The 17,053-nt window shown below is 41.4% G+C and overlaps 1 protein-coding gene across 1 annotated transcript in view; it reads left to right on the forward strand.

Moving 5' to 3' along the window:
* Positions 1 to 1,629: 1,629 nt before the first annotated feature.
* sgcd (sarcoglycan, delta (dystrophin-associated glycoprotein)) overlaps positions 1,630 to 17,053 on the forward strand; it is a 426,694-nt gene continuing 411,270 nt past the window's right edge. The window contains exon 1 of the mRNA XM_079565997.1: positions 1,630 to 1,723. The gene's annotated coding sequence lies outside the window, so the exon portion shown is untranslated. The remainder of the gene's footprint in view (positions 1,724 to 17,053) is intronic.

Below are 17,053 nucleotides of genomic sequence, written 5' to 3' on the forward strand. Positions count from 1 at the left end.
CCGCTAATTGTCAGAGCGCATTTCCATTTGAAGTCTATAAATATCGGCGAAGGCGCAGGAAGAAGGGGCAGCACGGAGCGGGTCATGGCCGCTTTGAAGTGGAAGCCTGTAACCTGAAGCCAGCGCTGGTCCTCCGGGACAGCATGGCTTTAAAACTGCGCAACACAACAGTGGTTTCATGATGAGTTAAAAGGTCCATTAACCGCGTCACGATGGCGCGGGTGTAGGCGAATCTGTTATTGAAATAATCAATCGAGATGACGCCGTCATCCGAATATTGTCATTTCCTCTCATACAGCATATACAGCAGGGCCGACCAACCTTTTTTCTCAAAATTTGGGGTGACGGTGGCGCAGTTGGTACAAGGGGTTGTCTCATGATTGGAAGGTCGGTGGTTCAAAATCCCAGCTCTTGCAGGTGCCCACTGTTGTTGTGTTCTTAGACAAGACACTTCACCCACCTTGCCTTCAGTGTCTGCGTACATTGGTGTATGAATGAGAGAGTGAATGGGTGACTGGTTCCTTGCTGTAAAGCGCTTTGTGCCTAATGAAGGGAGAAAAGTTAAGACTATTTACCAACAGTGTTGGTGTCAGGTTTTTTCAGGAAAGGCAAAAACCAAAAACTTACTGGTAGGAACAGAAAGCAGAACAGGACACACACAGAGCACAGGGAACTAACGAATACAAGGGAAAACACAGAGGTCTAAAAATACACAAGGAACAAGAAACATGTGAAACACATTCGGGCGGGGCAGGTACTCAACACAGGGGAGGTAAAACACAGCCATGAGGGCAGAACAAACATGTCAACATAAAACACAAAGAACATAAACAGACACTGGACCAAGAACACTAAACAAAACCAAGGAAGGACAGAACGTGACTCGTGACAGTTGGTCTTCAAATCAAGGAAAGCCCATGACATTATAGCATTCATTACCCGCTTGTTTAAGTCAATAGATGAGCGCTGGCTGCTTAGACAAACTACACTTCACATGCCATAGAGAGATGAATGGTTTTATAGTTGTAGTTATAACACTAAGGTGAATGTGATGGCACAGTAAGTGCAGCCAATACTGGCTAAATGTATGTGGGGAAACTGGGCCACAGGTAAAAGATTCAAAAAATGGGGCAAATATAAGAAAATGGGCTCCGGAATGTCTGTGCAAGTGAGGGATCTCGATTTTACGATTTCAAGAACTTCTAGTCAGTTTTTGATCAGTGAAATTGATCCCGTCAGAATGAAGCAAAACAACTGGACTCACTTTTAGAAAGACGCAAACGTTTCACTTGGAAACAATCGACCAAGTTGATTCAATTTACCAAGCCCCATGGTGAGTTGTTGCACTTGGCAGAGAGTCTAAGCAAGTCTGTTCTGGCGCAATTAAGACAAAATTAATCATGGATCCATTTGTGAATCATCTCTTCACATAGAAAACACTCTTGGTAATCATAACAATAAGTTCATTAGTTGCAGCCCTAGTTGTTCCATTTACAAAGTTGGCGTACTCCTTCATTTGGCCTGTTTCCTCCTCTCTGTCCCACCCACTGATGTCATGTCGCAGTGCCCTCCTTCTTCTCCCAGTTGTTCTTTCCAGTTTACAGGTCACAACAGGTCACTATGCACTGCTCAGAGCTGGGATTTGGCCGACAACCGTTGGACTGTTGGGCCACGGAGCCGCCGATCGCTCTCTGTTTTCACATATCTTGACTATACTGTACGGGTGAGTGCGTGCATGTCTACTCCAGCCTCCTAAGATGTTATTTTTGAATTTGGGCTGGATCTTGAGTGCGTCCCGTGGGCGGGAGCTGACAGATGGCGAGACAAAAGGGGAAAGAAAGAAAAGAAAAAATATGGGTTTGAAATGCAAATAGGGGAAGGGCATGATTTGAATTAGAGGTTACTCAGTCTGGAGTAAAAGATTCATTGTTCCGTGATATTTTGTCCAGGTCATAAAACAATGAGGGTTATGGAGAAGATGGCAGATGTCGACTAAAGGTAGCCAAACATGAGATTTAAACGGGCTAGGTCCTCATTCAAATCCATTCTTTCTGTACTTTCTTTATAACTGCTCATTTGGAGCAAGTTTTGTATTGGTAAAAGTAGAATCCAAATTGTTACGCAGTGTACCTTCAAAATATTTAAAGAATATGTATTTTCTACCCCCTACTTGCTCCAGCAATGTCCCAATGAGTAAAATGAGCCCAGACCTAGTCACCACAACTGCTGCTAAAACCCTGCACTGTCACTGCAGGTGTTAATTAGGAGCCAAAGAACCGTCATGCGCGAGCTTAATATAGATATTATAATACATAATATTAATATAGAAACTGCGGTTAAGACCTGAGGTGGCAGTAGCGAGTATAAAAATGCTAGCCTCGATCTAGTCCCTTTAAAAAGTATTAAACTGGATTCCAACTGCATTCAAGCTGAACTTCATTGAAAATATTGACATACCAGTCTGTATCTGGTGGATTTGTTGAAAAATACATACATTATGTTTAAAAAACACATTCAACTCCAGAAATAGCTGAAATTTTCACTCTTTTTAGACATTTTCTGGTGTATAGTTTTTTATCACCTACAAATAAAGTCAAGTCTAAATCGGGTCCATATGTTTATTCACAAATGATTGTTCCGTAGGAGCTGAAAAAAAAACGGGGAAAAAAACAGCAATCGTAGCTAGCATTAGAACTAGCACGATGCTAACATGAAGCGTCATATTAGCATTCTTCGTTTTTTTATGTATTCATGGGCTGTTGAACCACTTTGCTCCTCTCCATGTCTTTGTATCTTTATTTAGTAGAAAACTATATTCATAATTCAGCATTTGTTCAAGTATTTTATGAATAATTAGAGAAAGTTTAGATTTTCCTCCAAATTGTTTTCCCCCGTAACTGTTTTCAAACATGACCATATATGGGCGATTCCAGAGATTCTATGCTAACATGATGCATCATGTTAGCATTGTGCTAATGCTAAGGGCTAGCTAGCGCTAGCTACAACTGACGCTTGCATATTCCACCAGAAAATGTCTAAAAAGAGTGGAAAATGGTGTTTCCCAAAAGATTCTATTTTCCCCCTCGGCGAAGCCACGCCCCCTTCTATGACGCGATGCCGTCTGTATCTATCTATCCAATCTGCATTTGATCGTGACTATTTTCCCTCAGAGGTTGAGCTCACATTCTAGAATTTGATGACGTCATAATTTCAGAAGAAGGGCAGTGACCTTATTCCGGACGTCCGTGTGGGCTCTGCCATGAATTGTGCCCGCCCCTTTTCTCCTATCTGTTAACATGGGACCGGAGAAGTCCACATAAAATCAGTTACTACACGAAAACAAAGCAACAACATGTCAACACTGCCCCGTTTCTCAGCGCGGCCGAAAAACGGGGCAGTGTTGACATGTTGGTGCAAGTGACCATTGAGAGAATATTTTCCCTCTTTCTCCGTTTAAATGAAGGCTTCGCGCTCGACCGGAAGTGTCTGTACAACGGAAGTGCAAAGCAAAAAGAGGCAAAAGTGGGCGGAGCGAAATAAGGTGAATACAGAAGGCATCTCTGGAATCGCCCATATATGGTCATGTTTGGAAACAGTCACACGACTTTAACTAATGCTAAATTATGATTATAGTTTTCTACTAAATAAAGATACAAAGACATGGAGATGAGCAAAGTGGTTCAACAGCCCATAAATACATAAATAACGGAGAATGTGCTAATGCTAACGCTATGACTGCAGTTTTTTTTGCTTCTACTGAACAATCTGCTGTGAATAAAAATCCATATGGACCCGATTTAGACTTTACTTTATTTGTATGTGATAAATAAGTTCATACCACCAGAAAATGGCTAAAAAGAGTGATAAAAGAAAAAAGAATTTGTTTACCAAAAGATTGTGTTTTCCCCCTCGGCGAGGCCACGCCCCCTTCTATGGGAGAGACAAAAAGAACATCTCCAAAAAGAAAATTTGACAAATGTTGAAATGTATCATTACGTGAAAGTGATTGGATCCACAAACCTGCCACATTCATCTTATCCCTGAAAGTTCTTTCTTCTGACAAACATAACGCACATTTTTTTGACACCTTTATGAGACAGTAATTGGGCCTCAGTTTATGCATGCTGACAGAGCAGACACTGAACATTGTGGCGGTTTTTGTTTCATGTTTCCTGCAACGACAGATGTATTAGCCAAAAACTAAGATAAAAAAAAATCTACATTTTGACAGTTGCCATAGTTGCTGTCAAGGAATGTTCAGATTTCCTTCACCTTCACTTCACTTCCTTCACTTTTTAGAATGTAGTGATGTCATGTGAATGCAATATGCTGGGTTGCAGGTTCTAGAATGTGATGATGTCATCGGACCCAGCGGGGGGCAGGAGCCAGTTTTTCCTATTAATAACATTACACTTTCACAAGTCGTAGCTAAAAAGAAAATATATGAATTTAAAAAATGATCTTTAATATCAGTCACTGGGTCAAAGATCTCTCTGTACAAGACCAAAAATTTCCTCAAAAACAAAATAATTTTTCCTTTAGAACGCTGTGATGTCACCTGCAACCCAGCAATAGAAACAGACGGCATTTCTGGAATCGCCCATATATGGTCATATTGGAAAACAGTTAAGGGGGAAAACAATTTTGAGAAATACCTAAACTTTATCTAATTATTAAAAAATTACTTTAGCAAACGCTGAATTATGAAAATAGTTTTCTATTAAATAAAGATACAAAGACATGGGGAGGAGCAAAGTGGTTCAACAGCCCATAAATACATAAATAACAGAGAATGCTAACACGATGCTCCATGTTGGCATCTGGCTAATGCTAATGGTTAGCGAGCGCTTGCTACAACTGCCGTTTTTTCACTTCTACTGAACAATCTGCAGTGAGAACATATCCATATGGGCCCGATTTACACTTGACTTTATTTATGTGTGATAAATAAGTTAATGTTCCACCAGAAAATATCTGAGTGGAAAATTGTGTTTCTCTAAAGATTCTATTTTCCCCCTCGGCAAAGCCACGCCCCCTTCTATGACGAGATGCCGTCTGTATCTATTCAACTCTATTCTGGGTTGCTGGTTCTAGAATATGATGTCATCGGACCTAGGAGCCAGTTTTTCCTATTAACAGCATTACACTTTCACAAGTAGCAAGTCGGAGCTAAAAAGAAAATATATGAATAAAAAAAAACTATCATTAATATCAGTCACTGGGTCCATGATCTCTCTGTACAAGACCAAAAACGTCCTCAAAAACAAAATTATTTTTCCTCTATATAATAGTATATAGGTCTTTAGAATGCTGTGATGTCACCTGCAACCCAGCCATAGGAGTCACAATGTTTTCATTTATTTCAATCTTTTTTGGGAGGGAAGTGATTGGATTCACAAACCTGCCGCATTCATCTTTTGCCTGAAAGTCCTTTCATCAGACCACGATCAAGCACCTCATTTTGAATATTGCTTTTGGACACCTTTATGAGAAATATATTTGGACCATATGTACAGACAGAGACGACGAGCATTGAGACCGTTCTGTTTCATGTGGATTGTCCCAGCAATGACAGGAGATATAAACCAAAAACCTCAACTAAAAATCTGCATTTTGACAGTTACCATAGTTTCCTCCATGGAATTATTACCTTATCACCACCTCGATGTTAAACCATAGATACACGGTATTGGGTCATAGAAGGGGGCGTGGCCTCGCCGAGGGGGAAAACATAATCCTTTGGGAAACACAATTTTTCACTCTTTTTTAGCCATTTTATGGCGACATATGTATGTGTATCACATACAAATAAAGTCAAGTCTAAATCGGGTCTATGTGGATATTTTCTCACAGCAGACTGTTCATGTAGCATTAAGGCTCATTCATACTTCACAAGACACAAGAAGTTCTTGTTCTTGCACCCTGAGCCGCTGAACAAAATGAAGTCCCTTTTGCCTGGTCGTCATGGAACTGTCATCAGTTACAAAAGTGACTTCATTTTGTTCTGTGGCTCAGGGTGCAAGAACAAGAACTTCTTGCGTCTTGTGAAGCATGAAGGAGCCTTTAGCATTCTCCTTTATTTATGTAATTAAGGGTTTTTCAAACCACTTTGCTCGTCTCCATGTCTTTGTATCTTTGTTGGGTAGAAAACTTTATCAATAATTCTGCATTTTGCAAGTTGTTTTTGAATAATTGGAGAAAGTGAAGATTTTTCTCTTCTTTGTTTTCCCCTTAACTGTTTCAAACATGACCATATATGGGCAATTCCAGAGATGTCGTTTGTTTCTATTGCTGGGTTTTTTAGGACATTTTTGGTCATGTACAGAGAGCTCATGGACCCAGTGACTGATATTAATGATATTTTTTATAATTCATACATTTTCTTTTTAGTTACGACTTGTAACGTGTAATGCTGTTAATAGGAAAAACTGGCCCCTGCCCCCCGCTGGGTCCGGTGACATCATCACATTCTAGAAACTGCAACCCACCAATGGGCTGTTCTGATGTTCTGACCTATTTAAAATGGAGTTGGTTCAGCTAAGATATCTATTGTAACTATGCTAACTGTCAAAAGGCAGAATTTGTGACATATCCACATGAAACAAAAACTGTCACAAAGTTCAAGGTCTTCTCTCTCAGCACATATGAACCAAGGTCAAATGACTGCCTCCTAAAAGGTGTCCAAAAGCGGTGACAATATTGGTGATTGATGTTGGTCTCCTCTCCCTTTGAGTTGCATCGGCCCCCGATCCACCTGAAGATACGACATTCTAGAATGTCGTGAACACAACCTGCTCCTCTTTTCTTTGTTTTTACATTTGTGGCATTCTAAACACATATAGTTTGAAGGTGTTTAGATTCCATTACAAAGCATTAAGTCGGAGTTGCTTCTACCTGCCTAAAACCCGCGTAAATAGCGTTTGGTGAAGGACTTTAAAGCTCGGGGGCTTTATAAACTAAATATCCTGAATAATATAGGCCTTTTAAAATTAATTGGGCGAATAGTCATAACAAGCAATAAAGTCATTTAGAATTGCATACGCGTGAGGGGGAAAAAAAAGCAGCACCAGCCTTTATCCGGCATTAATCTTAAAAACTCATATCTCCAAAAGTAATCTGAAAGTGCTACACGCGAAAAAAATGACCAATCATAGTCGTACTTTTAGCTTGTTGCGTCATATTTCACTTCAGACTTAAGTTAAACTCCTCTGAGGCCGGAGAGAAACACGGCGGGTACATTTTCATCTGCAGAATTAGCTTTGATAAATATGTTTTGCCACTGTTTGCTGCTAATGTCCTGTTGGATGCTCTTAGTCGAGACGTTCCCTGCCAAAAAAGCTCCAAAGTGTAGCACTCAAATTAAACAGGGGAAAAAAACGTACCGCGCACTCTGCCAGACGCCAAACGCGAGGCAAAAGTGCACCTTTAGAGCGTAACCTTGAAGTCGAAAAGTTTGAAAAGAGAATTTTGGCCCATTCTTTGGGTTTCGAGGTTCTACGTTTTCAAAGGCACCTATTGTTTGTTTTTTTCGTGATTATCAGCTTCACTCAACCGTAGGCACCCAGGCGTATTTATTGTTTGCCCAGAAATGACTTCCATATTAAATCCAGCAGAGAAAATAGACAATTTAGTCGAGGATCGGCCTTCAACACATCGCCTCGTCTCTGGCTAATTAAACAAGGTGGAAATTGGTGCATCGCTAAAAAAAACAGCTTTTCCCGCTCTTGGTAACTGCAAATGAAAACAAGTACCGCTCCACTTTAGGACCTGAATGTTTACTAGCCGCGGCCGTTAGCACCTCGAAAATGTAATCGAAGTAAAGTGCGTGAAAGCAGCTTTTAACACTGCTAATGAGGCCAAACAGCATCAAAAAAAAAAACAACAACGAGGGAGGTGTTTAACGGAAAACTCTGTGCAGGTGAGAATGTTTAACCAAGGAAAGTGGTGACTTGTGTTTGTTTCGCAGTGATAACATTCTGATGGAGAGAAGAAAGAATCGAAATTGAATTAGCATTGTGACTTTCCAGGAAGGGCCTCACGAAGGGCCTTTAGTGTCTGGAACATTTTTGTACCATCCATCCCCAAAAGTTCTCAGTTGGATCACGCAGGATGGTCCAAAAGAGTGACGCTATTCTTCTGAAGAAGTTCTTCGTCCTACGGGCATTGTGAACTGTAGCATTCCCCAGATAAAGAACCCGGTGGGTCCCACACAGACGAGGGCCCTCAGTCATGAGCTCTCTGCAACATCTGCACAGGCCAGTCGGCTCCTGTAACAGCCTTCCTTTGGGTCCAGGATCGTCCAGTGTCTTGACGGACGGCCAATCGGATCCTCCGGGTCAGTGCTGGAGACGTTATTTTTCACTGCGAAAGGCCCATGGAGCTCAACAACCCAACCACGTTCAAAACAAAGTTGCTGTTTTTTTTTTTGCCTTTTCCATCAGGACGTCATGACAGTTACTTGCCAGAAAATGACACTGAATACACATTTTGACACAGATTTGGCCTTTAAAGGAATGGCCTATTCCTTTAAAGGCATGTGGTTATTTTGAACAGCGGCAAAAACAGCCTATTTCTGGTTATTTGCTGTTTTCAATAAAACGTAAACAACATTTTTAGTTTGACCCCCCTCATTTCTTCTCTGCATACTGATGTTCGACTTGGAACCTTTTTAGATCCAACCATGCAAAATTGGAATTTTTGCCATTTTTCGACTGGGACTGGGATAATTAAAGCGAAAAAAAAATAAAAGAAGCTTGAATCTCGTTCTATGTGTTGGGTGAAAGTTCCGGGAACATAGTGTGCAATATCAGCTGCTGCCATATGGTTATCCCGACACTTAGCCGCTAACGCTGCGCGGAGCCCGCGGTCCTCCGTAGCATTGATTTGTCTTGTCGACGTGAACAGAAGCCAACACAAAGGTCCGCGCGAAGGTTAGAGCTCTGGGCTGTAGACAGAAGAACAAACAGCCGCTTCTCTGGAGATCTCCTGGCATTTTGTTAGACACCGGAGCAGCGGATAGCGGCGGTAATGAGGGGGACAGGGCAAACACAGACAGTCCGGGACCCGATGGGAGCCCGATCTGCCAAAGGTTTATGTGGATTTCTTGTGGGAAAGCGGCAAAAATGGCGGAGAGGGTTTACAGTCGGGACATGTGAGGCATTGTTATGTCCCCGAATCAAAAGGCGGACGAAACCGTAGGCCGGGGGGGATACATGAAGGGCCTGTAAGCTATGTGGACCGCTGTGTGGGAAGGAGAGGAGTCTTTTGCAATGCAAAATGCATCCTATACAAAAAATTACGTATATAAATTAATATCACAGATAAAATAAAAGACAAAAAAATAAAATCAAGTTAGGTGATGATTTCAAATTGGCCTGGAGTGCCCTCTGAATGCAGTAGTGGGAATGTCACCTTGTATAATTCTGAAAATAAGCTTCACTTTTGGTGTCACATTTTTAATCACGCTGTTTTTTGTACAGCAATAAAAAGCTGAAGCCTAAATCTATTGACAAGCTCTGGAGCACAGTTGAGGCTCGTAGGCGGTCCGTCTGCCCCGCCTTTTTGCCCTTTTATGGAGCAGGCGTCGTAGGAGATTGTGCAGCCATGTTAATGTTACAGTCCACACTTACATATCTATGATAAAAGTCTGGTTAGTCAAAGAATGGGCACCTGGTAAGACATGACTAAAATCCAGGAATAACAGATACAAGCGCATTAGCAGTAGAAGAGGCCTGAATGGATGTTATTTCATCAGTCGATGGTGGCACGGGCATATTCCAAGATGGCAATGCCAGGATTCATCGGGCTCACGTTGTGAAAGAGTGGTTCAGGGAGAATCTTTGGGATGTGCTGCGGAGAAGGCTTCACGCAGTGGTTGCACCCGCCCATCAACAATACAAGAGTTTGGAGAAAATTGAACGCAACACTGGATCTTTCCACATCGCAGAAGCTTATTGAAACAATGTTACAGCGAAGGCGTCCAACTAGATAGTGTGTGACCTTTTTTTGTGCAGTAAAACAAACAAGGTATACTCTAGAATTTCCAATTCCGCTTCCCCGAGCACAACATCAGCATCTTCTCTCATGCTTGAAAGATGGGTCAAATGCAGAGGACAAACAACTTCAAAAGCCTTTAAAATTAAAATGACAAAAGTTGTGAGTTCCCTGAGGTTAAATTGCCGCATTATACTCTAATGAATGTGATTATAAATTAAAACGAGGGCTCAGACGTGCAGTGAAAGACCCCAGCCACTGCTCTGTAGTTACTGCTTGTATTTAAATTCTTAATTACTTTGGGATTAAGTCTAGACACTAACGAAGAATCACTTACAGCGTAAAAAACAGGGAAGCTAATTATGAACGCTGACTTAGGCAGAGGGGACGGGACTTTTTCACAAGATGTACAGTGACTTCGCTCCCTTAATTTACTCAAAAGCGTGACATGGGGGGAAAAGACATGGCTTGTGTACGTCAAACCTTTGAGACAGAAGTTTGTGAAGCTGCAGCTCGGATACAAAATGACAGACAAGACCCTTTTTTGGCGCTTGGTTTTCCAAATCAAAGCTTTTAGAAGAGTTTCCCTAATTGACTTTGTGCACAACGTTAAAATCAAGCTAACGGTGTTTCCACTGCCCACACAGTTCAGCAGGTACTTGCTGCATTACAAGAATATAATTAAACACACACATTTAAGTGCCACGGTCATGCTAACAGCACATGTCCAATCTGACTTTATTCAGTGAGAACAATAAAAAGGAGGGGAAGCTAAGCAGCATGGTTACGATTTTCCAGTCTTTTTAAAGCCAAGTTCCCACTTGTTGCAGCATGAGAATGATAAACAGAGCATTTTAAAAAGACTACATCGCCCGATAAGCACTTTAATGATTAAAAAGACGCACAAATAAACCAGTAGGCCACTACAGCAACAGCTCGAGACATTTGCGCTAGCAGCAGAGCTAAAGTTAGCATTTAAAGCAGTACTATGTAACTTGTTTACCTAATAAATCCTTTCCGTAGTCCCTCTGGGGGTAATAAAAGTGTAAATGGGATGATTGGGGGGTCTTTCATCTCCCCCTGGTGTCTCTGGGCAGAAAACCACAATTGCAACTTCGCTGCCTACGGGTCGGTGGCGCAATACACACTAATAGGATCACAAAGAAGAAGCTAACAGGCTAAGCACCACAGGCTAGTGCCACTTAAGCAGTATTTACAGCCAATTATGTCTTTTCTGTCAGCGTAGTATTTACTGACGGACAATTAATGAGTAAAAAACGTGACATGCTACGACACCTGCAGTGGCGCTTATGGCCTCTGGGGGCATGAGTTACTTAGTACTGCTTTAATCTGTTGTACAAAAACAACATCCCTGAGAAAAGTTATGTCACCAATCCATGGGGCAAAACATGCCCATGAACCTCCTTAGACTTGTATCATCGCAGCGACTTCACTCCGTCGAATCTCCCATAAAGGATTTTCTTTCTTTCTTTCAGAGATTACATGTGTTTTGTCTGTTAATAGTTAGGCATAAAGAAAGTTTAACTAATTATAGTATCTTTAAATTACTATTAAGTATAAATAAGGTATAAATAAGCATTAGTAAATAATGGGCCATGAATAATATACTTATTAATGGCCCACCCAAACCCTAATCCTAACCCTAAAGAGATAACTAATGGTTATCAATACTTATCAATATTAACAATAATCTCCCCTTAATAGAAGCAACAGTTTATTTGAATTAGTTAAATTAATTTTCACTTTACTTGATTCTTCAGCGATATCGTTTTTGTTTTCCGAAACTTGTTTGCTAATGTTGCTTTAATGTGCAGTTCTCTGCTATTTAATTTCGCCCCTAGGACTTTTTATCTTTTTTATACTGTAGTATCTTAATTAAGATAAATAGAGCACATAAGAGGTTCTCTGTAGCGCACATATACATATGCTTGCTTTTCATTAACATTGAAGAGAAATAATTATCCCTGACCTAACACCAAATCTATGAATATGCAAAGATCTTAAACAATGTGCTCTATTGATGGACCTCATCAAATATGCATCATCCTCACGGTTCATGTTGCGCTCTTAAAGAGGGGGTATTATGCTTTTTTCAATCACATAGCACCAGTCTATATCACACTACAATGATGACCAAACCTTCTGTTGGTCTGTAAATGCAGTAAATTAGAATAACTGCCTTGTATAAAATGTCTCTCTCAAAATGGCTGAAGCAAATGTCTTGAAATAGGCCTCTGTCTCTTTAAGAACCTCTGACTCTCATTCTGGTAAACGGGGAGGAGTGAGCAGAAGACGTCCCTTTTTTTCTACAGTCTATGTGTCGGCGGCATCAGTGGGGAGGGGGTTCTGCTGAGGAGCAGTGGTTGGTTACTCGGCTGGTGACGAAAGCTCGGAGGCGTCTCCAGGAGGTGGGGGCGTTCCTAGGAGGACTCAGGCAAAGCTATCCCTAAAATGGCTGCCATCAGAGTTTTTACAGATTACTCAAAAATACGTGAATGTGCCAAGGCAACACTTCAGGCATGTTTTTAATGAGGGAGTGACATAATAACATGATGTAAAGCTTGAAAAAGTCGATTTTGCATAATACCCCCCTTTAAAGTTGTACCTCCTTGCTCATTATTTTAATCTGCTTTCGGACAACTTGGCATTGGAATTTCGCGCTTTATAACTCAAAATAATGTGTGGAGAACAGGGTCAATAGAAATTCTGTTTACATTTCAGTGCAGAAACAAAACACTTCTAATGCCAGCAGCGGCACATACTGTGGGAGGAAACTGTACGTGAGCGCTTTGGAATTTCTCACATTTCTGCCTAACTTGGTCATAAAATGTGGTCTTCAATCACAAGAATGTGTAATGTATAAACTATTCACTTTGGTTTGCGAAAGAGCACTTGGATGCTCCACTGCAGTATTGGCAAAATATTCAGTGGACTGATTAACCCAAAGTTGAATAGTTTGGGAGGAACACACAATGTCATGTGTGGAGGAAAACTGGATCAGCACAACAGCATCTAAAAAATTCAAAATTCCACCTAAATGCTAGCAAATCTATGTGTATGTTCTTTTCTAAGTCGGCAACCAAAGAGAGCGACCCAATAGTTCTGGTGGATGGGCAAGCACTACAAGTGGTGCAAGAATACAAGTATTTAGGTGTCACCATGGATTCCCAATTATCATTAAAAAGAAATGTTAAGCGTGCAAAAAACTATATTGTAGTAGCACCGCCACACGATTGACACGCCATTGTGTTGCATTGTTGACTGCACAAATACCAACAATCCAGGACTTAAATGTATACCTCAGATTCAGATCTGCTGAATCCAGCGAGGAAAACACATGTTCTTTTGCGCGTCTGCAGTGACACAGTCGGGTCTGATGGCTGACGCACAAAGAGACTCCAGGTAAACTTTGTTGGGAGGGACGAGAGGAGCAGCTGATGAAGAGAAATATTGCTTCAGTCTGAGCAGGGAGACTCCGTCTGTTGCCAATTTACGATTAACATACAAAAAACTGAGCACACTCTCCCTCTCTCTTGCAACAATCGTCATACGGTTTAAGAAAAGCCTTTGAAGTTTCGTCATGCACCCGCGCTCAAGCATGTGTTGACACGGCGCATGGACACGTTGGCCTTTAGATTTAAGTAACGCGTGTTAGCTTGTGTGTTCGCCATTTATGAAGCTCTGTTGCAAACTCCTTATAACTGCATTATGAAATAAGTTCACTTATTTATATTTCTACTACACGAGCAACATTAACTCGGAGAGAGGGGCGGAGTTAACTGAATCGAAGCGTTGTGTCTTCCGGGTTAGAAAAATACCCCGACAAAAATGAGAACTTTATAGTGGTAGAGGTACAACATATCATATAAATGCCTATACTTTCGAATGGCTAAAATAGCATGATATAGATTCTTTAAAGTGAGTTTCCTTTGCTTTCTACATACTTTTAACTATCTTCGAGTCGTAACAGCGGTACATTCATTTCCATTATTGGAGCGTAACACAACTGATATCTAATATAAATGACTGATACGCGATGTTGCACCTGGTTTCTGCTTTGAGTATGTGCGCGCACATCTGTCACATGGCTCATGTTTGTCAGCATTGAAATCCGTCTATTGTTCCTTTGACAAGATTATAAATGCATTTGATGGTAGCTGTATCTTGTTTCAGCGGTCACAATGCTAGATTCGAGAGGCTTTTGAAATCAGAAAATGTGGTTCTCATTCATCATCATCAACAGTATCATCAAGAAGAAGATCTTTATTTATATAGCGCCTTTCACAGACATGGTCACAAAGCGCTTTAAAAGAGACAATTGTACATTCACTCCATACTCGGTGGTGGTAAACTACGTTTGTAGCTTCAGTTTCCCCTGGGGGAGACTGTCAGAAGCGCTTTCGCGAGTACACACGTCTGCGCCAACGGACCCTCTGACCACCACCATACAATCACTCACACACAGCATTCATCCTGGCCTATTGTTCATGTTTTTGTGGTAGGGGAAACCGGAGTGCCCGGAGGAAACCTACGCAGACACGGGGAGAACATGCAAACTCCACACAGAAAGGCCCCCGTGCAGGTGGGAATCAAACCTGGACCTTCTAGCTGTGAAGCGAGAGCACTAACCGCTGCGCTACCGTGCCGCCCATCAAACCATAATGCAGACTCAAAGTCCATATGAATAAAAGATGGCACACATGAGCGAAGTTTAGAGCAGACAACAGTACCAGCTCACACTGATAGCGCATGGCACTATTTTTTTTTGTTTTGTTACTCAAGCTCTTGATAATATTGTCACAGCGGTTGGGCTGACGAATAAATGTATACACCAAGCATTTGCTCCTTTGCAAAATGCTCGACGTTGTTGAACCCTAATCCTGTAATACGGGCGATTTCAACAGGGATGCCATGACAAAAAGATTCATGCCAATTTTCCACCTTGCACGTGCTATTCAGCACGTGTCTTGATAAATGAATGTAATGTTGTTCTTCAGTAAAGACTAAAAGCAAATATTTGTGGGGGGAAAAAGACCTAAACTAAAGCTTTAACAAACTAGTCGACGTCTGTGGCATTATTCGACATCATTTCGTCTCTCTCTATGCAGTTATGTGTTGATGCTTGTGGCTTGCAATGTTTTTTATTCTGCATTTTAAAGCAGTACTAAGTAACTTGTTTACCTTAATAAATCCTTTTCGTAGTCCCTGTGGGGGGTAATACAAGTGTTTATGGGATGATTGGAGGGTCTTTCATCTCCCCCTGGTGTCTCTGGCCAGAAAACCATGTTTGCAACTTGACTGCCACCGGTCCGGAGAAAGCAATACACACTAATGGAATCACGGAGAAGAAGCTAACATGCTAACGTGCAAAGCTAACTGCGGGCTAACGTCACTTTAAACAGTATTTACAGCCAAGTTTGAGTGAAAAAAAATATTTCCATTGTATAATTGGATGCACAGTAACCCTCTCTCCCTTCACCTTTCCTGTCTACTCTCCAAGACAATTAATAAGTTAAAAAAATCGTAACTTGCTACTACACCTGCAGTTGCACTTATGGCCTCTAGGGGGAAGAGTTACTTAGTACTGCTTTAATGCACATCGTTAATGTTACAGTGAACTTTAATACAAGTTTTTAAACAGCCATGTGACAGTATTGCTCCCTGAATATTATAAAATATGCTCATACACTCATCCCTGTGAAGAATTGTGATGTTAGAAATGCCTGAAGAAAAATGGACGATAACCAACAAAACTATGTATGTGGTCTTTGCTCTTGTATTGTCTTGAATGCGCATCGAGTCAACAGAGATGTGGGAGTTTTTACACTTTCACATACTTGGGACGCACCTCTTCAGAGACATCCATCCTCTAACAGCTGATGAAAGACACGTCACACATGTCAGGTGATGCTTCTGATGACGACGAAAGGCTGACACAAAGAAATCACAGAAACAGTGTTGGCTATCTGAGCCTGTTCCTACAAATGTGTTCTGTGAGCAAACAGCTTCCCGGACCTGTTTGAATGGAGTGCTCTATCCCCATACAAATGAATGGTGAAGCCATAAGATGATGTTTAGTGGCCATGGGATGTGAATCCGACCCAATGGGCGAAGAATGCGGTTCTCTATCCTCATCCTCATGGCGAGGAGCTGACATTGCTGTTGTACCACCCCCTGGTGGCCAGGGGCAACTCCAAAAGACACTTGGTAAACAGCGTTTCAATGTGCACTGACCTTCCCTGTTTAAAAGCCTGGCTCTGAAGAGATTTTGTTTGTCTAAAAATCGCTATGACCCATGTAACAACGCTGGGGTGGGTGACATATTTTTAACCACAATGGTTTTTATTCATCAGCACTGAAAAGTGGAAGTCTGATTGACAGGCTCTGGAGCTTTGTGGAGGCTCATGCCCATCCCACGAGTGCAGGGCTTCCCGCCTTTTTGCCCTTTTAAGGAACAGGCTTCGTAGGGCCATATTTTCACAGTTTACTCGGGACCATTACGATGAATGGGGCTGAATTGGACCCACTAATCTCTATTTATTAAATCTATGATCCGACCCCACAAAAAGCAGAATCTTCACTGAATATGATTTAGCATTTCACTCAGAGATCACTTTTACGAGATGAATCTTTTCAAAAGGTCTGCACTTCATTTAAGATTTATAGCTTGGCTTTGACCTCACTTAAATGTGGTTGATGGGTTGACAACATCTGAGAACAATCCTTTATAATTTGGGATGTTTGATGGCTAAATGCTAACGGCCGTAGGAGAAATATATTGAGCAGGCTAACAAAGATGGACTAGCCTTACTAGCCGGCTTGCTAACTGTCCACACATGTTAGGATTGATCGCCGCATCTCCTTTTAATTTTTGTGGTCCGACCACTGAAACATGTTAAAGTACAGCTAGCATCGGCTATATCTATTGTCTTGTCAAAAGAATTACTGAATACTACTGTGCTCTTTTAATAAAAGGCATTACAATCACAACTCAACCCTCAAGCTGCAGGACACAAGCACTAGTTTGAAAGCTAAGACT

Source organism: Gobius niger, assembly GCF_951799975.1.
Source record: "Gobius niger genome assembly, chromosome: 11".
NCBI classification, from domain to species: domain Eukaryota; kingdom Metazoa; phylum Chordata; class Actinopteri; order Gobiiformes; family Gobiidae; genus Gobius; species Gobius niger.